Raw genomic sequence first — 23032 nt, 5'->3', positions numbered from 1 at the left:
TTCTCAAAAGTAGAATGCCTGATCTACCAATAGATCTACCTCTGCAGCTATAGCAGCTACAACATCAACGGGAAGACGCGGGACGCTTCCCACGCGCTTGCACTGGGTCTGCTGGAGTCTGGCCATCTTTCCTAACTGTTGTTGTGTGATGAAGAAATAAAGTAAGAGTGAGCCTTACAGCTCGCAAGATAATATATAATGATAACAATAATACAAGTATCTAAATGGATACTTACTAGAATCCTTTATCATGTGTAAGGTAATTACTTACTGGGTATAAGTTTTAAAAGAAGATGAAGTTACCAATTACTTCACTACACTTATACCATTTTAGAATCTACTAGAACTACTACTGTTCCAAGTATAATAAGATTCGAGAGGTCATCCCATAGATGAGACCACAAATAAAACTTGAAAATATTTGATCTTTGAAATATTTTGAAAAGAAATGAAGTTACGAGATACTTCATCCAATGGATACAACAATAAAACTGTTTGACCCTGTCAATGCTTCGGCAACCACCCATTCGTAGCCTTTCGATCGAAATGCTACGGGTAGTGTTGCAGAATTATCCAAATGGATGATGAACTCATTATGGGAGTTTGCCGCGCCAGGAAGACCACTTACGATGATCAGTCGTAGTAGTACAACCCCACCATTTTCTACATGTAGAGGAGAACCTGTCGGATTTACTTGTCAATCGAACACTGAACTCCTAAGGAATGGACCGCCTTAGCAGAACTTCCAGGCCATTTGGGCCAATATAATAAGGCTGGGCCGGCGCTACTCGACCACTTACGCCACTCCTAGTTCAGATGAAATCCATGACTCTGAAACGTAAAGCTCGTCCCCACTTTCCCCAAGTAGAAACTTGTTGATACGGCTCCACCAAGAAGTCGTATCTAGTTGGAAAGGAAAACTCACCGATATTTCCCAGGCGATGCCTGTTAATGGATTAACTTGTTCCAAGAATTTTACTTCCCGAGTGTTGGGTAAGTAATCAAAATTCTTTTATCAAGACAGCAACCTTGTTGCGAATATAAAACACACCACAGAGCCGGATCCCTCAGGTTTTGAGCGAGTATTTAAATCCCCTTCGAAAGGAGGATCTTAAATATAAAAATGAGTTTTGGGATCCGCTCTAACTTTTAAAAATCATTTTGAAGGCTCGCGAAACATTTTTAAGAATGTTCGGAGTGATGTTGATTTAGTAAAATAAATCAGTCCCAATATATTAGAAAATATCTTGATATTATTGTTTAAATAATATTCCCATAAAGAATAATCTTTATAAAAATAATTGAAGTAGAAGTTGTAAAACTTATACTTGAAATGAATAGTAAATAATCAAAGATATACTTATACGAAAGTAATATCTTTATTTGAATATCAAAAGTAAGTTTGATTATCGAACATTATTCTTTAATAAAATAAAGAATATTAATAAATAATAAGCGGAGTCATAATACCTCGAATGAATATTATAAATAATATTCATTAAATAAAATAAAGGAGTCATACATCCTCAAATGAATATCCAAGTAATATTCAATAAATAATATAAAGGAGTCATAAGTCCTCGAATGAATATTCAAGATAATATTCATTAATAAAATAAAGTTATCGAATAAACCTTATTCGATTAATAGTTTTGAAAACTATAACCATATATATATAAATATATATATATATATATATATATATATATAAAATCTACTCGGGATCCTCGACTTCCGGTTTTATAAAATGTTTTCACCTTTGGGTCCCTATACTAAGGGTATATGCAAATTAGCGCTATTCTCTAGCATAGGTATTATCAACTGAACCAACAGATATATATATATGGCAAGAATACGAAACAGGCATGCATATGTACCATATCACATGCTACAATATATCGCAAGAATTTGCTAATATAACCATCATGCATCTATTACAAGATAATGCATATACAAGTGTATACATCACAACAACAGTATAACGGGTAGAAAACTTGCCTGAGCGACTGGGGGTGATAAAAGGCTCGGGACGAGTCTGGTAACCTATAAACAACAAGTAAGTTGGAATTAAACCAAAGTCACTTGTAAATCTATACTTTAACTAACTTAGACTCTAACGCTTGTTTTGCGCTTACTGATTCTCTTAAGTTTCTCGAGTACCATCGGCTCCACCATTTTTAATAATTTAACCATTACAAGTTTTAAGGCGATTCCTTCGCGAGTGTCTTACCAACTGCCTAAAACTCTTACCATAATTGTTTCGTACACTAATTAACCCTTTTTGGTCTTTAACCTATGTTTCAAAGTAAGGCGAGGGGAAAAGTTTCGTTCGCGAAACGCCGTTACTTAAAACGGTCGTTTCTCCTAAACCGTACATCGGAATCAAACGAACTACATATCAAAACGAAGCTCGTAACATGAACTATCTAAACATGGAAATGGTCATAATGTAGCAGGGAGTTCTCGGGTCCAAATGTTATGAACAAAAGCAGTCTAAAGTAAATCGGACATTACGACGGCTATGTTTACGCGATTTCCCAAATTTAAACCAATTCAAAACAACCACAATTCAACCACAATTCACAACCCAATCAAAACTCCATCCATAATACTTTACAACAGCCCCAAATCAACTCATTATAATCAATTTACTTAATCCTAAAATTTGAATTTAAACTATACTACATTCTTTAATCAAATCATAAGATTTCAACATTCCAATCTCCACCATTTCAACCCAACTCTAAACCATCCATCATTAAACTACTCTAATACCAAAACAACCAAAATCACCCTAATATACAAAGTAAAGCTAGGGTTTGGAGATGATATACCTTCCTTGAAGTGGTGTGAGTAGCTAGGAAGCCTTAGGAAGCCTTGAGGAGTCTTAGGAATGCTTGGATCTTAAAGGAAAAGCAAGAAAATTAAGTTAAAAATCTTGAAATAACTATTCATTGTCTTCTTCATTGATTTATTAGAGAAGATATAGAATGAATGGGATGCTTAAACTCATAATATAGCCATATCTATGCATAAGGAATACTAGGGAATTATCTTACCAATTTAGGAAGCTTGAATCTTGGTTGTTGAAATTTCTTCCCTTTAAAATTGTAAAAAGCCGAGAGCAACCCTTGGTGAAGAGAATATTTTGTCTTTTGTTCGGTGAAAATGAAATGATTGGCTTGGTGGATGAAGTTTTGTTTTTGTTTTGGTTAATTACCTTTTTAGCCTTAACTTTGTGTGGTTTTAATTCAACCACATCTCCTTCCCTTATGTCATGCTTATGTCATGCTCATGATGTCATACTCCCCTCCTTGTCCTCTTCTCATTGGTTGGGTGACATCATCCTCTCTAATCCCTTTTGATTAACTTCCTAATTGTTAGCCTAATGACCGCTGATCTGCTATACGGTTCGCTTAACTTTCGTTTTCGTTTATCGTTTGAGGGATCATACCCGGGATCTTATTACTTAGGTTCCCTTAACCTTTCTCAATATATTATATTCCTTTTATGATCCTCTCTTATAATCCTTTAATTTAAATCCTTTTTATCCTGTTACCTTATACTCAATTCTTTCCGTATCTAGTGGATTTTCGGGAAAAATTAAAGTGTTCGGAATTGGATTCTAACGATCTTTACATACACTTATATACCATAAAGAGTACTAATAAAATCTCAGAATATCCATAACAGAACCCCTACATAGTGTGGCATGAAAAGTTTTCTCATTCAGCTAAAACACTATTCATAAGGGTTACCAAAAAGTTCAAAATTTTGGGGGTTATTACAAGTTAATACTTGCATGTTGTAGTATAAGTGATATTTCAGACAAATGTGCTATATGACTTAAATTTGAGTTTTTGTGCAATGAATGTCATGGTTTTTGCTCTGAAATGCTAGTATGATATGTTCCTTGATAAGTCATAATCAAATCTAGTAGCCATCAAGTTGATACCATGTATTTTTTGTTCGGATTTTTGCTTAAAATCGCATATGTAAAAATCTGCCTTGTTATGCTCTCTGGTTTTGCCTTGGTAAATGACTTATATGGCTAGATTTATGCTCACAATTCCCATAAAATGATATTAAATAGGGTTGTGTATATTTTAGGTTAGATTGTTTGGCTTGATTGTTGGTTTTGGTGTTGAAATGGGAGTTAAGGTGGGAGGAGGTACACTAGGCATTAAGTAGCATATTTTTCCAACCATAAGGTTAGGCTGTTTTAGGTGAGTTTTGGTGAGGCCTTTCTAGGCCTGAGTTTACTGGAGTTAGGACTTGAGTTGTACTTGAGTCCAGTGGCTTTGATTCGTGGAAAAAGTTGCATTTAGGTAGGTGCACACACACATATCCGAGAGTAGCTTAAAATAGGGCAGGACTGCGTAAAGTTGAACTTTGGTCGATTATAACCATGCCATAGTCTAGGCCTTCATGGGGATTTGGATTAAATAAGTGTAATGCATCCTTAGGAAGCTTAAAAAACCATTAGAATTAAAAATTGAGTGACAAAAATGACTTTTATGTAAGTAAAAACAGAGCATAGTGAATTCGAGGGAGGCTGGGCAGTGTCAACTTTGAGCAGAGGCCTAGAGAAGTCTAAGTGAGGCATTGGCCTAAAACCAAGTCTGAGAGTTAGGTTTAGGTCTTAAGAATCCATGGGAATTGGTTTTGTTAGAAGGCCCAATGTAGAAGTTAATATTTCTGCCAAAGAACCCAGGTAGTGCAAATTGGTGCTAGCAGGGAACTTCAGTGTGATTATTGATCTTTGTAAGTCTATAGGAGTGAGGCCCCTGAGTCTTACCAACTTTAGAAGTTATTTTAGAGTCTTAAAAACCTTTGGGAAGTGGTTTGGAGTGAAGGCCCAAGGTGAAAACATCCCATTTCCACCAAGGCACCCGAGGAGCACCCTTCGAGTGGTATTAGGAAGCTTTAGTGGTGTTTGTTGTAATTGGGACTTAGAGGTGAAGGGTCTGAGTGTTGCACAACATCTTTAGGTTTAATTTAAGGTCAGAGTAGATAGATTGAAGCATTAGTAATAGTTCTTATGTGTTACTTGCTTATGTGCTTAGGGATTTATGTAATAATAACTAAGTATCATATGCCATGCCATTATGTGATTATGTGACTATGTGGATTACTTGAATTGCATATGATTAAGTTATGTATATTCTTATAATTATAAGTTCTTGTGTAATAGTAGTTATGATAAGGATAAAAGTTATTCTAGGAGCTTATAGGCTTATAAGGTGTTAAAGGGTGAATAGTAATGAGGTTAATATAATGTGTAGGTTCCGAAGCGAAGGGGAAGACTCGTGCCATCAAGATCGAATAATCTTAGAACTTTGAAAGGCAAGTTACTACCTCCTTATGCTTATAATCATTGCAAGTCTACATACTTTTTCATGAATGCTTAGTTGTAATAATCACCATACCATTAATTAGTTCAAATACATCCATTAATAACTCTTAACCTTGTTAGTACCTTACCTTCAAAATATTCCCTATCCATTAGACCGTAAATACTAAACTCTCTACCAAATTCCCTAATGCGAACCTCATAACATAATCATATTCATAAATATCAAAGTACCACCCTCGATACTATATAGAGTTGACTTTTCTTTTATTCGACCTTTGAACTCATCGCATATGGATTTCTAATATGCGTTTGACATCTCATTAGTGAACTCGAATTCTCTTGTTATAATTCAGTTAAAGTGATACCAAATCTTTCCCCGACATCCATGTTATAAATCATTAAAAATAAAACAAATATTTTCTTATCTTAGTGGATTGGACCTGGATGCAAGTCCTTTTCACGTTATTGATAGGCTCACATATAGCCTAGGGATCCCATTATATTTGAGAACCCAACGCGGTCCGGGATTACTTCACGGCTGATCACCGGCTGTAATCCGTAGCGTCCCAAAATGAATTTTGATGATTTGATATTTAAATGATTATAACATGTTGCCAAACTGCCATGATTCTATATGCCATGTTTCGATTGCTATTATTCTACTTTGCCCTTTATACTATAACTTCATGTTTCTTATTGCCATTTTTTACAAACATCTATAACCTCTTGATTCATGAACCCGTGATTTGAGATAATAAATTATATAGTAGAACTGATAGTACTTGCTGAGCATTTTAGCTCATTTTCTCATATTTAACCCTGTTCTACAGCTAGCAATCATGGTTCGTACTAAGCAAACCGCCCGTAAGTCAACCGGTAGGTAAGGTGAAGACCATTTGAGGGCACAGGTAGAATATATGTATAGATTAGGCAAAATCCGCCAGTATGTAATTGTGGTATTAGTTAGAAGGGTTGTTCCAAACTCTGAACTTGTAAAGATCTGGAAATTGTTATTATTTTTGGTTGGGTTTGTAATCAGATTATCATCTTTTGGATTTACAAGTATGTAATATAATTATAGTTCGCATATATTTAGTTTGTGTGTGTTGTTGGTTTGGGGTGTGACATATGATAGTCTAAATCTGTATTTTGTATTGTATTACTTGAGTCTATAAAAATGTTAAAGATCAGACTAGAGTATTTTTATGTAAATAGTCTCAAGACTAAGAATAAACTCTGGAAGAAGATCAAAAAGATCATGCCTCAGAGAAAAAGTGAAGAAGCTTGGAGTTGAATAAATCTGTTTAAGGAAAAATATTCTAAGTGAAGATATCTACAAGTCACAGATCAAGTCAGATAGAGAAGTAATTCGAGAACTTCAGAATGACTTATCGAGAAGTCCGAAATGGCTTGTAGGGAAGTCTCAGAGAAATCGATAAGTCAAATGAAGATTGGAGATATTAAAATGTCAAATTATCATTAAAGATCTCAGAGATATATACAAGTCAAAATGTATATAGAGATCTCTGAGATATCGATAAGTCGTTTTTACATATAGAGAACTCAGAGATATTGACAAGTCAAAATGAAGACATGAAGATTGGAGATATCGACAAGTCAATTTGTCATTAGAGATGTCAGAGATATCGGCAAGTCAAAATACATATAGAGATCTCAGAGATATCGACAAGTCATTTCTATATGCAGATATGTGGAGACATCGACAAGCTAAGTTCACTTATAGAGAACTCAGAGACCTCGACAAGTCAAAGACACTTATAGAGAACTCAGAGATCTCGATAACACATTTTACTTATCGAGATGTCAGTTCTCTATTTAAAGAAACTGGAGATCTCGATATGAACCTCAAGTACAAAATGTAGACAAGTTAAAGCCTAAAGATTATCAATCAACAAACGATCTAATCACCTAGATTGAGTAGTCTACAAAAGCAGCTTGAAGAGTGCAAGATCAAGGGCCAAGATTAACTGACAAAGGAAGGTCACAGACCTACAAGATTTGCAAGGATTCACCAAGCCATAAATGGAAAGAGTTAAAAGATAACTTAAAGTATGGTTTAGTGCATCTTATTGCATGCTGTATAAACCTGTATTTGCTAATCTATAAAGTAAACACCGGTCCTTTGTTTTTAAGTATAATAAATAGATCTAAATTTTCTTGTAGTCTCTCAAGATAGAAGCTGGGTTCTTTACTTACAAAAAACCCATGATTTGTAGCAAGACACAACTTGATTTTAATACAAAATTAAGTGAGTTTTGAAATATTGTGTTTGCTATTTAATTTCTGCTAACATAATATAACTGCATCTCTTATATATTTTGTTCACACATCCATCAAAGTTTGAAAAAAATCTAAAAATATCTAAAACACATTTACCCCCTGTGTTGTATTCAAAATCTAACAAGTGGTATCAGAGCAAAATCTAAAAGTAAATAGATCAAGATCTTGAAAGAATGCATACACAGAATTTTAGCTGTATCAAGATATCATCCTTTGACAGAGCCAACTATACATTATGGAAAAAAATATGATGCTGTTTATAAAGATGGGCAACCCATTATATGTTCAGATTCTCAAGAATTGCCCTTTCACTCCCATGGAAAGAGTTGAGGAATCTACAGATGGAGATATGGTCATCCCAACTCATTATGCTCCTAAGGACCCCTCAAAATACACTGAAACTGAAAAGGAGAAAGTCTCTCGGGATAATGGTTTACAACTAATTCTGATAGAGTCACTTGACAATATGATGTACAATAACATTATCAACTGTTACACAACCAAACAGATCTGGGAGAAAATAGAGATTCTGTGTGAGGGAACAAAGGAAGTTAGGTCAAATCAAAGGAGGATACTGGTATCTCGGTATGAGGGTTTTATGGCTAAGCTAAAAGAGAGTATAACTGATGTGTTTGAAAAATTCAATAAGCCGATAAGGGACTTGTAGCTTCATGATAAGTTTTATAAAGTTGAGGAAGTTAACTTGAAATTTATGCTCATCCTTCCTGACCATCTTAAACAAAAAATCCCAGCTATAAGAGAAGGAAGAGACTTGAGTAGAATGACACTGGAGGTTTTGTATGGTATCTTAAAAACCTATGAACTGGAAATGATTCAAAGAAAATCTTTAAGAGCTGGTCAAGGGCACATTATTGATGGATCAAGTGCACTAGTTGTTAATGACAGTAATTCATCTAATTATGAACAAGAAATCCAGATTCCAACTATCTCAAGTGTTGAGCAAAAGAACAAGGAGCCACATAAGCAAGCTATTCCGGAACTTGAAGAAGATGTGTTCTATACCTTGGATGAAATGGATGAGTCTGATTAATTCATGGATTACCTAGCAAGGAAATTCTCTAAAATTAGGGTGAAGAAGCCAAAGTTCTTCAAGCTTCATGAGAAATATATGTACACAACACACTATACTTCAAATAGCATGAAAAAGATGGATCAAGTTTAGTGTCACAGAGATATCTATGAATGTACCCCATATATTTAACTATTTATGACGTGATTCACTAAAAACTTAAGAGCCTGAATTTTTAAGTCACCACATGCAGTTATTTGCTACCATCACGATTACTTAAATCAGCAGCAGCTTTGGCTGCTCGGTTTAGAGCATCTGACATCCAAAGAGCTCCCTTAGAGATGTAACTGTTGTTCACCACAGTGTTGGTAGCTACTGTAGCAGTTCTAACTGTTGCTTCCACAGCTGATTTGGTGGTATCATAAATATGATATCGCTCATCCACATATTTGATTGCTCTAACCCCTGCATAAATCTTTTCAATGAGGCCTATCCTCTCGCTCAGCTTAGCAACCTTTGTTGTTGCAGTTGCTGAAACTTGATGAGATTCACCAAAAGATTTTGCTTTGCTCAGTGCTCCTACTCCGAGTACATATCCTTTGGATACCATGGATTTCACTACATCTTGAGCTAACGACACTGCTTCTCCAGCGAAAGGAACATAACGATTACCTTCCGGAACATGCTGCTGAGATGGTTGTATAGATTAGTGAAAAAATAAAAAAATTAACCTTGAGATTATAGAGACAACACAGCATTGCCCATCTATAAGACTGTAACGATATCAGAAATAAATGCACATACAGTTTCACTGCTTTCATCTTCTAGCTTTCATGAAGATCGATTCCAGATAATAAATTCATCTTCAGACTGTCCCCAGTTGGTTATGCAAATAGGTTGATCCAAAATACTAGCTCCCTGAGATAAATCAAAACATGTTAACAATAAGCTATTAATATAATCTGCATAGGGGAAAACAACATTATCTCTTTTGGAGCTTCGAAGAAGATCCAACATATGTTCTCGAGTAACCCAAGCAGGCAGGCAATTATGAAGTTCTTGTAATAATTCCTTTGTGTTATTTTCATTTACCAGAACAGAATCCTGCGGACCAGGAACTTGATCTCGAAGTCCAGGATCAGTAGTCTTGAAATTTTGAACTTCATTGGAAGCTAACTCTTTCCTATTACACCTCTTCGAAATCTCAACCAAATTCCTCCCCGTCCCAATAACATAAGTACCAACAAGAAACAAAACCGACTGCGACTTTTCCACATTTTCAACACCAATCCTATTAACAACTTCAACAATATAATCAATAGATTCATCTTCCACCATAAACACAAATTTTAGATTACGATAAGTAGTATCCAAATAAACAACATCAGAACCAATAAATTCAGTAAAAGCATTTTCTAATTTCATTTCATCACAATATCGAAAATCACCAGTATGTACATACCTCTTTAAGTTTCGACAATATCTCTTTTGGAGCTACGAGGAAGATCCAACATCTGTTCTTGAGTAACCCAAGCAGGAAGGCAATCATAAAGTTCTTGTAACAATTCCTCTATGTCATTTTCATTTACTAGAACAAACTACGATTCTGAAGCTTTGAATCTTTAAGCTCCAAACAGGAATAAACTCCTCAATCTTCAGATCTGTTAAAAAATTAAAATAAAACAAAAGAATGAATAACTAAAAGAAAGATAATAGGTAAGAAAGGGGAGATGTGAACAAATTATGAGGTGTAAACGGTGTTTGAAGGTGTAATTGAAAAAAATGAGTTCTAAGGTTTACTTTAGAGCAACTGTGAGAGAAAGGGGGAGAGGGTGAATGAGCCCGTTCTTTTGGTTCTTTTGATTTTATATTTCTGTCTGATATTTTTTTTATTTGGAAAAAGGGGAAGACAGATGCAACACTTCAGAAAAGCGGGAAGTATTGGGGGTAAGTTATTTGGTAAAAATTTGGCTAAGGCAGGGGAGAGAATGGGATCGCGCTTGAAAATTTTAAACATGAGTCTTAGACATTAGTTAAAGGATAAATCAATGCATTCTTTGGTAAAAGACATCGGTTCTATTATAGACGATGTAAAAGAGCCCTTTTAACACCGGTGTTATTAGAAGCCAATGTCTAAAGGGCGATGTCTAATGCACTTTTTCTAGTAGTGAAGAACAAATGACAAACATTCAATAAGGACAGCAGTTAAAAAGGAAAAGCTAAGTACAAATCTAGTGGCAAAAGTGCCTACAAAACCGGATCTGTTGATAGATAAAAAATAAGGTGCTTCAAGTATGATGAATTGGGCCACTTTGCAACTAAATGTAGAAATCCAAATAAAGTGGAAAAGGATAAAGCTTATCTGAAGTTGGAGGCAAAGTATGAAGCTCTCTTGAAGAAGCAACATGGTAAAGCTTACATTACAGGAGGAAAAAGTTGGGATGATTATGATAATGATGAAGATGAGGAGTTTGGAAACTATGCACTTATGGCCTTGGATCAAGGAGAGTCATCCTCTTAAAAAACAGAGGTACCAGCTCTTACTACTGTTGATTTAAATACAAGTCAATATAAAGAAACTGTTGAAAAAATGAGCATAGAGATGTTCCACATCCATAATAGCATGATGGAAGCTACTGAGGAGGTTAGTAGGCTGTCAAAAGCTAATGAGAATCTTGAGATTTTGCATCTTGTTGAGCTTGAAGCTATCAAGCAGGAAAATGAATATCTAAAGAATAAGCTAAAGTGTGCTAGTAAAATAGAAGCTGTGTTGAGGGAAAAGATAGAAAAGAATGAAGTAAAGTTGAAGTCTTTCAGGAATGCTTCTCAGTTAGTTGGTCAGTACCATGAGAAGAACAAGCCATATGCTAATATAGCCATTGACCTTGACTATGATGCCTTCAACAACAAGAAGAAGAATGAAGGTGACAAGGGCAAAGCAACTATAAATGAAGATGTCCCAGCTATGCTGAGAAAGGTTGATCACCTTTGTTCAAGGCATGTGAAGTCAATTTCAGTAAAGAGCAGTTGGTCATCAAGCAAGAACTTGTAGATGAAGATAAAAAATGAAAAATGAAGAAACCATTCCTGCTACTGAAAGAAAGAAGAAGCCCATGTTTAACCAAGCCCCTAAGACACCTGTCAAGGAAGTCAAGACTGAGAATACATGAAGGAAGAAAAAGAACAGAAATGTCAAGATAGGAGTAAACAAAAGCAACAACTTTGCATTTGCTACAGATGCCCCTAGAAATCAATGTCAGAAATGTGGCTCAACAAAACATCTAACTCACCTTTGTAAAAAGAATGTTAGCAAGCCAAAAGTAGGAACCTGCAAGTACAATGCAGCAAATGCAGAAGACCCTTACTCCTTCTGTGACAAATTTGACTCCATACCTTGGAACATGAAAGTGATGACAAGTTTTCATAAACTGAGAGTAGATTTGGAATATGTTAACTTTGGATCTACAGAAAAAAGGAAAATGAAAAATAATCTTTTCACACTGTTCCTTTTGAATCAAATCATTTAAATTCAGCACATTCTATTAGCAAGAAGAAAGTACCCAACACTGCGTGGGTAGCTAAACACACTTAATCCTCATTATGTACATAGAAAAATGAAGAAAGTTATATGGATCATAGACAGTGGATGTTCAAGACATATGACAGGTGATAAGGCCCTACTATCATACTTTGAGGAGATGGCTGGCCCATTAGTGGCTTTTGGAGACAACATCAAAGGGTTTATAATGGGATATGGTAATTTAGTTTCTGGAAAAATTTTCATTGAAGATGTATAACTGGTGGTTGGTTTGGAAGTGAATCTCCTAAGTGTCAGCCAATTCACAGATAGAGGGTTCAAAGTTTCATTTGACAAAGGAGATTGTTCAATAATCAGCAAAAAGACTGGTGAAATTGTTTTGAAAGGAGCAATAAAGGGAAGCTTGTTTGTTGCAGATTTAAACTCAGCAAACAAGGATGGAATATGTTGCTTCTACACTAAGGCATCTGTTGAGCAAAGCAAGCTATAGCACAAAATGCTCTCTCACCTGAATTACAAGGAAATCAACACCTTGGTTAAAAAGGAGTTAGTGAGAGACAACCAAATCTGGAGTTTGCTAAAAATAAAGTTTGTGAGGCTTGTCAAAAGGCAAAATGAAGAAGTCAAGTCACTAGAGTAAAATTGTGAATTCCATAAGTGCACCTTTGCAACTTATCCACATGGATTTATTTGGACCAGTTAATGTGTTATCAATTTCAAGGAACAAATATGCATTTGTGATGGTGGATGACTATTCAAGGTACACATGGGTAGAATTTATGCATTCTAAGGATGAAACCCCACAAATCATAATTGAACACATCAAGAAGATTGAGAAGCAGGCTGAAGATCAGAATTTTGTGAAGAGATTGAGGAGTGACAATGGCATAAAATTCAGAAATGCAACTTTAACTGAATTATGCAAAGACAAGGGCATTGTTCAAGAATTCTCAGCTGCTAGAACACCTTAGAAAAATGGGGTAGTTTAGAGAAAGAATAGAACACTAGTAGAGGCTGCTAGAATAATGCTGCAAGATGCCAAATTGCCAACAAGTTTTTGGGAAGAAGCTGTCAATACTTCATGTTATACTCAAAACAGATATCTCATTAACAAGAATCTTGGCAAATCACCCTACTCAATCCTAATAAAAAAGAAGCTTACTGTAAAGCATCTTCATATATTTGGAAGCAAGTGTTATGTTCTAAAAGACAACTCTAAATATGTGGCAAATTTTGACTCTAAGGTATTTGAAGCAATTTTTCTGGGATATTTATTGGAGAGAACTGCCTACAAAGTCTATATGCTTGAACAAAAGAAAATTATGGAAAGCAAAGATGTGACTTTTGATGATGACAAGTGCCAAGGCTTGGAATGCCTTGATGAAAATGAAATAAAGGCCCTTAAATTTGAAAATCTCAACATTGATAGTGATTCTGAAGATAAGCTAAAATCAACACAAGCAACATAATGGATAAAGAGTCTACTGAACAAGTGAATCATGAGAATGGAAGCTCATCTCAAACACCTGAATTTGAGAGCACAAACTCAGGGGGAGAAAGAGGAGAAAGTTCTGCAAGTCATGCCAATGGTAAAGAAGATGCAGAAAATTCAAGTCAACAAACTCACACCAGGAAATTGGATAGGAGTCACATAAGAGAAGCAATTATTGGTGATCCAAATGCTGGAGTGAGGACTAGAAGTGTAACTGCTAATGAGTGTCTACATGCATGCTTTCTTTCACAAATTGAGCCTAAGAAAACTGAGGAAGCTCTACTTGATCCTAATTGGATATCTGATATGAAAGAAGAGCTAAATCAGTTTGAAAGAAACAAAGTTTGGAAGTTAGTTCTTGCACCAAAGAACATAAGTATAATTGGAACAAAGTGGGTGTACAAGAATAAAATGGATAAAAATGGAATTGTGACAAGGAAGAAAGCAAGGTTGCAAAAGGCTACTCACATGAGGAAGGAATTGATTATGATGAAACCTTTTCTCCAGTTACAAGACTTGAAGAAATAAGAATCTTTTTTTGCATTTCCTGCTCACTTAAACTTCAAAGTGTATCAAATGGATGTAAAGAGTGCATTCCTTAATGGTGAGTTGGAAGAGGAAGTTTATGTGCAACAGCCACCTGGATTTGAAGATCCAGAATTTCTAAACGTTGTATGCAAACTACTCAAGGCTCTATATGGATTAAAGCAAGCACCTAGAACTTGGTATGACACACTGTCAGAATTTTCGCTTAAACATGGATTCACTAGAGGAACAATTGACAAGACTCTCTTATACAAGCTACATGGTGGTGTATGATCCTAGTTCAAATCTATGTGGATGATATCATTTTTGGTTCTACTAATGAAAAGCTATGTCAAAGATTCTCAAAACTCATGCTTCCTCCCGTGCCCGCCGCCGCCCGGTCCGCAGAATGAATATGAAATGAGTATGATGGGAGAATTAAGTTACTTTCTTAGACTTCAAGTCAGTCAAAGAAGTGATGGAATCTTCATCAGCCAAACTAAGTATGTTAAAGATTTAATAAAGAAGTTTGGAACGGTTGATTGTTCACCTGCATCAACACATATGTCTACAGCTACAAAGTTGGATGAAGATAAGAAAGGAAAAAGTGTAGATATTTCAGGTTATAGAGGAATGATTGAATCCTTACTGTATTTAACTGCTAGTAGATCGGACATTATGTTTACAACATGTCTGTGTGTATGATTTCAAGCCAATCCAAAAGAATCACATTTGATGGATGTGAAGAGAATTTTTGGATACTTAAAGGGGGCTCCAAACTTGGGATTATGGTATCCTAGGGGAATAGGATTTGAAGCTATTGGATACACAGATGCAAATTTTTCTAGATGCAAGGTTGACAGAAAGTGCACTTGTGGAAGCTGTCAATTTCTTGGATAAAGACTTATATTCAGGTATAGCAAGAAACAACAATGTGTGTCAACTTCCACAGCTGAGGCTGAATACATAGCTGCTGGAAGTTGTTGTGCTCAAGTGCTTTGGATTAGAAATCAGCTAATGGACGATGGCCCAGTATTACACAAAATTCCAGTTATGTGTGAGTATACTAGTGCTATTCTATTGTGGCTAATCCAATTAATATTTCTAGAACAAAGCAAATTGATGTAAGGTACCATTTTATTAGAGAACATGCTGCAAATGGTGTTATTGAGCTCATTTATGTTTCAACAGAAAAACAATTAGCTGATTTTTTACTAAACCTTTAGATGAAAGCTAATTTCACTAGACTTGTAGGTGAAATTGGAATGCTAAATTCTTCATCCAAAATGCAAGAACTCAGCTAATGTTTTGCAGCAGATTAATTTCTAGTAAATCAGAATCAATTTGTTAAATTGGAAATTAACTGGAATATGAGATATAAATATTTCAGAAATCTCTGTATGTTTATTTTTCAAAATTCAAAATTTAGTTTGGAATTTTTTAATTCTGAGAAAACTGTCTAAATGTTAATTTACATTTTCAATATGTGAAATTAGCATAAGACATAATCAAAAAGAACAAAAGTTTATGGAGAACTGAGTTCTCGATAAGTCTAATTGACTTTTCGACAAGTCATCTTGAGACTTCTCGAGTGAGTTCTCGATAAGTCATTATTCTAACTTCTCGAAGGACTTCTCGACAAGCATTATTATGACTTCTCGATAAGTCTTGTAGAGATCTCGATAAGTGACAATTCATAGAGTTCTCTACAAGTATAAATTTTAGACTTATCAACAACTTAGAACTGAGATAATTTAATTTAATAAATTATTTTGGTAAAATACTTTTGATAAAATCATTCTAATTTTATTTTTATTTATTCAAATAAAGATTGGAAAAATTCAGTCCAGTCAGGACAAACTGGGTATTTATTTGACATCTCGATAAGTTATTTTCTAGTTCTCTATGAGAGTCAGGAAATGGACATATCAATATGTATTTATTCTCTCAATATGACTTCTCGATAAGCAAATTCCAAACATTTATTTTGAGTTCACGATAAGTCATTCACCTTTTACTATAAATACCCAGACATCTCGACATTCACCTCTTTACGCCTTCGAGATCTCTAAGTGACCTAATTTCTCCAAATCCAAACCATTTTCTCTCAGTTCAAGCTCTTTCTCTCTAATTTTTCTTACTCACTCAAATTCAAACTCTTAAAATGGCATCAAACACAATTAGAACTTTTATCCCAAAAGAGGGAACCAACTATCTTGCATTCACAGAAGCAAATCAAGCTCTTGACAGCTTCAAGAGCTTTGTGAAGTTCCTTTCTGATACATACTTTACAGGTGCTCAAACTGCAAATCCCATACTATACTTGGATGTTCTCAATGATTTCTGGAACACAGCTGTGGTGATGACAGTGGTGCATTAGAACCAAGCTGTATCTATGGTGGTTAACTGCTCCATTCAAGGCCAACATGTGGAGTTTGTAGAGAATGATGTCAATGTGGCTTTGGGCATCCCTACTGAAAAATTGATGAAGTTCCCAACTCAAGATGAGCTAGCTGAATTCATGGACTTCATCAATTACAGTTAAATGATCAACTTAGCCATCCTAAACAAGAAGAATTTGAGGAAGGAATGGTCATTCCTATTTGACTCCATTGTGAGAGCTTTCACATGTAGGAAGACAGAGTATGATAAAATTTCAAGTGTGGTCCAGAAGCTGGTATTCTCCATGGCTCACAACGGATACCTAAATGTGGGGCTTCTAATTCTGCATGAACTAAACACAAGGCTCACAATGACTTTGACTACAAGAGATAATGAAATTTTCTTTCCTAGGTTTATAATGTCTACTTTAAACCATAAAGTTCAAGACATTCATTTACTTAATGTGATAGATAGAACACAAATAGGCAATTGTAAACATGTGTCCAAAATTCTATTTGGTTCACTTACTACAAAGAAAAAGGTAACCGTAAGTCTCAGAATCACTCCATTATTGTTGGAGAGATTCAAGACTTACCCTTACCCTATGCCTGACATGATGTCTAAAATCTCAACTAGTACAATAATGGCTCTCATACTTGTGGAAGAATGAACACAGGAATACCAACAGGGGCCTTCCCAAATTGAGACCCCTCTTTCTTTACCAATAGAAGCTAGGAAATCAACCACTTCATCATCTCAAAAGGATGAAGAGAGTAAAAGAAGAGAAAGCAGGCACCCCTAAATGTTATTAATGAGAGTGGTGAGGATAAAAAACTAATAGAGTCCACCCTGGTCAAAAAACCAAAGAAGGCAAAGCAAACTGAGTTGACCACTCAAGCTACTTTGCATCCTCCCAAAAGGATGTAGTTGCAAAAGAGGGTATAAAACAGACTCTAGGGGCATCCTCTCAACATGGTGTCTCTATTAAAAAGAGCAGTCTCCCTAGTGCACCTTGTAAATAGTCTGCACCAACACTTGAACACATTCAAGTGTATAAAAGAAGGAATAAAGATGGCACATACACATAGATCACATCTTTTGAATCTCCCTCTTGTATTCAAGGGGAGCTGCCAACACTTAATCCTGAAATTACTAATCTTATATCTAAAATTTCTTCTTCATACAATGAAACACTTGAATCTAATTCTCAAGTGTTGTCAAAATCAAGTGATATGGTTCATGAAACTATGCTCACCACCCAGGAACCACATCTAGATGGTGAGAGGCTACTAGATGGAGTAGACCTTGATGACACCATCAAAACCACATGGGTTTCATCAGTTTTAATTGAAGACCCCGCAGATGTTACTCAAGCACCTTCATGTGCTAAAAAATCTTCACAGATTGATAGGTTTGAGGGTATTACTCCTGAGGGGGAGCTATCTAAATCCTCTCCAATTCAATTGGAGGTTCCTCATGTAGGGACAACTCCCTTCAAAACCCTAGCTGAGATTGCCTTAACAATTGAAGCTAAGAGTCCAATTGCCAATGAGCCTATTATAAGGGAGGCAATTCAAACACATTCAAGTGCTAGCTCTTTGCAAGAAGAGCAAGGATTTGAGGCCATGGTACATGACCGTAACCTGGTCAAATCCCCTCCAATTCAATTAGAGGTTCTCATTGTTGATGAACAATACACTATCACAACCATAATTCCAACTGTGAGTCAAACTGTGGCATCTGTCATAGGTGGTGTTCTTGAATCTCAACCCTCCACTTCAAACCCAACAGAAACACCATCTACTTCAAACCTCTCTCAACAACCATCATACCTAATATCTCAAAGGCTCTAGTATGCTCAGGCTCAACCAATCACCATGAATGACCTTCCGGTAGATCAACTCTCTGAACTTGCCAACATCACATAACAGCTTCTTACAACAGTCATGTCCAATTAGGACTATCAAGTAATCTTATTTTCTTACAAAATAGATATTGAAGAAAAATAGCAGAAAATTGTCAATGAAGCTGAACAAGATGGCAATGTGGATGCTTGGTTGGACAAAGACTTCAGTCTAAAGATGGATGAGGTTTTCGCTAGGTTCATAGAGGAGTATATAACCTTCTTGGGAAGCAATGCCAAAACTCTCACTCCCCAAGAAGTTTATGATGCTGTTACAGAGGTCTACAAGGGACAGCTTAAAGACAGAATTAGAAGATTGGTGAAGGACAAGTTGGTTGACCTTGTGCCTACTCAAGTTGAAATCAAGAACAAATTTCAGAAATTTGCTAACCAAATGGCAAGGTTTGACATGTCCAACATGAAACAAAGCATCAAGCAACTGAAGCAATCCTTTGTAGCTTTGCATGAAGTTGTCCATAATCATATTATCAGTAACTATGACACAAGGGTCAAACTGGATCAACTTCATCAAGTAAGATATGAACCATCTGCTCTTTTAATGCAAGGGAACAAGTAGACAGTTCAAGCTACCCTTGCTGCTCCTATCTCTTCAAGTTCTCAACAACCTCCTTCTACATCAACGAATTTATAAATTCAATCTCTACAATAGTAAGTTTCAACTCTCCAAGCCTCAAATGACTCACTCACAGCTCAGGTGAATGCTCTCACTTCTCTAGTGCAGAGTCAACAGAATGACATAAGGACCCTGGTAGACTCCCACAAACACCTTCAAATACAGAACTCAGTTTCTTTGGGAGCTATCATTATGACTTCCTTCAAACCCAGGTCAGAATTTTGGGGTTCACAACACACATACAATATATAAACCTGTATATAAAATATTATAAGCAATGACCCTTCTTTACAAAACCACGGATCGTAACAGGTTAAAGTATGAAAATAAGCCACAACCTTAACTTTTAATACATCGTATCAAATCCCAAATAGTTTAACTTAAAACTTATAGTGAAATTATTCTTACAGTCTCGCATAACTCATCTATAATATAAAGCTCCTTCTAGCTCGATCCAACTCAACCTGAAATCCTAGCTCGCACGTTGGACTGGAAATCCTCGCTACCAACACTTCCTTTTTAACTGTAAAATCATATAAAAGATTTTCAAGAGTGAGCTAACTAGCTCATCAAGTTATAATAGCAATAACTGAGGTTAAACAATGATCAATTAAAATGATTCAGAGGAATAAAGTTTCTTGTTAAACAATCATTAGAATTGGATATTCATTTTAAATTTTAAAACCAAGGTTAGGCTGCTGATCGGTCACGCACTAACCCCGAGCAAGGAACACGACTCTGCTCTATAAACTGGATCCAAGGCACACATTGGCCTAATTTGACCACGAATCTGGTCTGACCACGAATCTGATCCTATAAAGAAAACTATCCAATTCTAAAATAATTCAATATGGTAAACATTATAATTCAATAAAACAAAATCGTGATTAACATCGATAAGACATTTATCTCAGAGTAATAAGCAATTCATAAGTATCACCAGGGTATATCAAGGTATATATATGAAGAACAGCTTCAAGCCAGTTGAAGAATCAAGTACTAGATGAATAATGGTTCAATGGTTATACAAGGTGTGGATCTTTGAAGTCACAAGGTATTATAGGGTATATAAGTTTTCGTATGTTTAGGTAATTCTGTTTCAGTGTTTGGTATATGGTGTATATGTATTTATGGGGAGATATCGTATTTGTATGGCTTAATCTTTAGTAAATCAACAATCAATGATTTACAAAGAATAAGGATTATAACTCAAAGATCAAATGATGTGATCAGGGTTTAAAGTTGAATGTTTTAAAGCACTTGCAATATAAAACATGATTACATTGTATACTAGCAACATGTTATGAGAAAGTTCAAAAATACTTAAAATATATCTCGAGAAAGGTTCAGAAATGCTTGACTTATCACAAATGATTCCAACTTCACTTGTACTTGTCTAATAATTCTATTCAATCACTTGTTTATTTTTTCTAAGCCTCGCTTCCATTCACTGATCACTTGCTTTCTTTTCTACGCATCGGTTCTATTTTCTGATCACCTAATTTCTTTTTCTACACCTCGTTTACTCTGCTAGGCATCATAAGTATCTATCAATATTCAATCTCATATTATTCTAATCGTCACATAGACGTCATAAGGTTTTATCTATCGTCCATTTCGCCCAAATCTGATTTAAGGATTGAAAGTTATGACTAAAACAGTCAAAAAATAAACACATAGCCATATAACACATTAATCAGATAGCACATAGCACATAGAATGCAAGGTATTCGATAAAAATAATTTTTAAAGAAAGTTCGGAGTCAAAATGATTTTTCTGGCATTTAATACAAATTTTTGGACATTTTTCGGAATTAAAACGGGTCAAAGAATCATTTTATAGAGAATTAACAAGGTTCGAATACCCGAATCTGACTTTAAAATCATTAAATAATAATTATTGAGCCTTGAACATAATTTAAGAGAATATTTTAAAGCTCGAAACTATTCTTCGGAATTTTTAAATCAAAAGAAACAATTAAATCTAATTAAATAATCAATTAAAATTTATAATAACTAATTAAATCAATTAACCAATTAACATGGAAATTAATTGACCAATTAAATAATTAATTATTAACTAAAATTAATTAATTAAATAATTTAGATTTATTTTTGAATTAAAAATAATTTTCAGAATTCAAATAATGATTTTTGAAATTTTTAATAATGAAAAATGAATTTCTGAAATTAAAATAAATAAAAAATATAATTTTTATAAATTTTTAAAACAGTAATCCAAAATTTACAACTTCTGAAACTAGAGGGACCATATTGTATCTTCTTCAAAACTACAGGGACCAAACTACAATTTTGAAGTGGTCGCCGTTGAACTCGCCGGAGGTCGCCATAGTTCATGATTCCGGCCACCTCAGGCCACCAAACTCTCCAGATTTACTCTACAAGTTATCAGGATTTGGCCGGAAAATGATCAAAAAACTCGTCGTCGCCTCCGAGCTTTGTTTTCTTCAATTTGGTCGATCCAAGAATCCTCCCATAATTTCAAACATATGATTCGACTCCTGGAATCATTTTAAACACGATGGTATCAACCAAATTCATCAATAATCCCTGGGGAAGAAACCCCCAAATTCCAATTCAAAATATTCATACGGGTTATAAACCCTAATTTTGCAATTCGAAAATCAAACACCCTTTTATATATGTTATTGAACTCCAAATTCAACATATGATATACCAAAATATCCAGAATCAAATTATCTATAACATGCAATGATCAAATCATACAAACATCAAAATCAAAAATTCATAATTAATTCCAAAATAATTCGAATTTGAATAAAATTATAGAAAAATACCGGAAAATTTACGCCGGCACCCGTACGGGTAAAACCGTGCTCTAGATCGAAAAAGTTAAAACACGGAAAATGCTCGAAATAATCAAATTAGGTTAGAAAGGAGTTTTCCCGAGACTTCCGGTTTGTAAAAATGTATAAACGATTGAATTCGGTCAATTCCCGATTATATAAAATAATTTATAAATACTCAGAAAAATAATTTATTAAATCTATAAATCCTTTATAAAATCAACATAAAAATTAATATAAAAAATCAAAATTATCTATAATTTATTTTGGACTTATAAAAATTAAAATACTCAAATTTTACCACATTTTAACATCCAAACACAATTACCAATTAATAAATAATTCACCAAAATTCACATGATAATCACATAATATTTATTTATTGACAAAAATAACTACACGTCATAACCCGGATATAACAATTATGGGTGCCTTGAATGTTCCTTTGCCTACTCTTCTTGAAGCTGTGAGGCCAGAAATTTCAAATCCACTACTCCTGCCTGCCAACAAGACTAAGGGGGAGATAAAAGCTAGGATTCAAAGCAGTCCAAGGAAGCTGGTAAATCTACACAATATCAATATAAAGAGGCTGGAAAATTGACATCAACTCAAACTGGTCAAAGCTCTTCACAAGTTCAAATATTTCAAGATGTTGGAAAAGACAATCTACAAAAAGCTGCAGAAGGACCCTGTCAAGACAAGGAGTTCAATGAGCTATTAACGGTCTAAAGGATATCTCTTCACAACAACTACATTACCTACAAAAGAGCCTTGGCCAACTTTGACGCCCTCCAAACTCGTGTCAGAAGTTTGGGGTTCACAACACACACACACAATATATAAACATGTATATAAAATATTATTTGCAATGACCCTGCTTTACACAACCACGGATCGCAACAGGTTAATGAATGAAAACAAGCCACAACCATAACTTTTATTACATCACACCAAACCCCAACTAGTTCAACTTACAACTGATAACGAAATTATTCTTACAAGCTTGCATATCTTATCTATAATTTAAAGCTTCTGTTGGCTCG

At 35.0% G+C, this 23032-nt stretch overlaps 1 pseudogene; it reads right to left on the bottom strand.

Annotated features, from left to right (window-relative positions):
• Positions 1-8875: 8875 nt before the first annotated feature.
• LOC141660431 (binding partner of ACD11 1-like) lies at positions 8876-10112 on the bottom strand (annotated as a pseudogene).
• Between the last annotated feature and the right edge of the window lie 12920 nt (positions 10113-23032).

The sequence above is a fragment of the Apium graveolens genome, chromosome 5 (assembly GCF_009905375.1).
Source record: "Apium graveolens cultivar Ventura chromosome 5, ASM990537v1, whole genome shotgun sequence".
Classification (NCBI taxonomy): Eukaryota; Viridiplantae; Streptophyta; class Magnoliopsida; order Apiales; family Apiaceae; genus Apium; species Apium graveolens.
The sequence above is the reverse complement of the archived record's forward strand: the minus strand, read 5'-3'. Positions and strand labels throughout refer to the sequence as shown.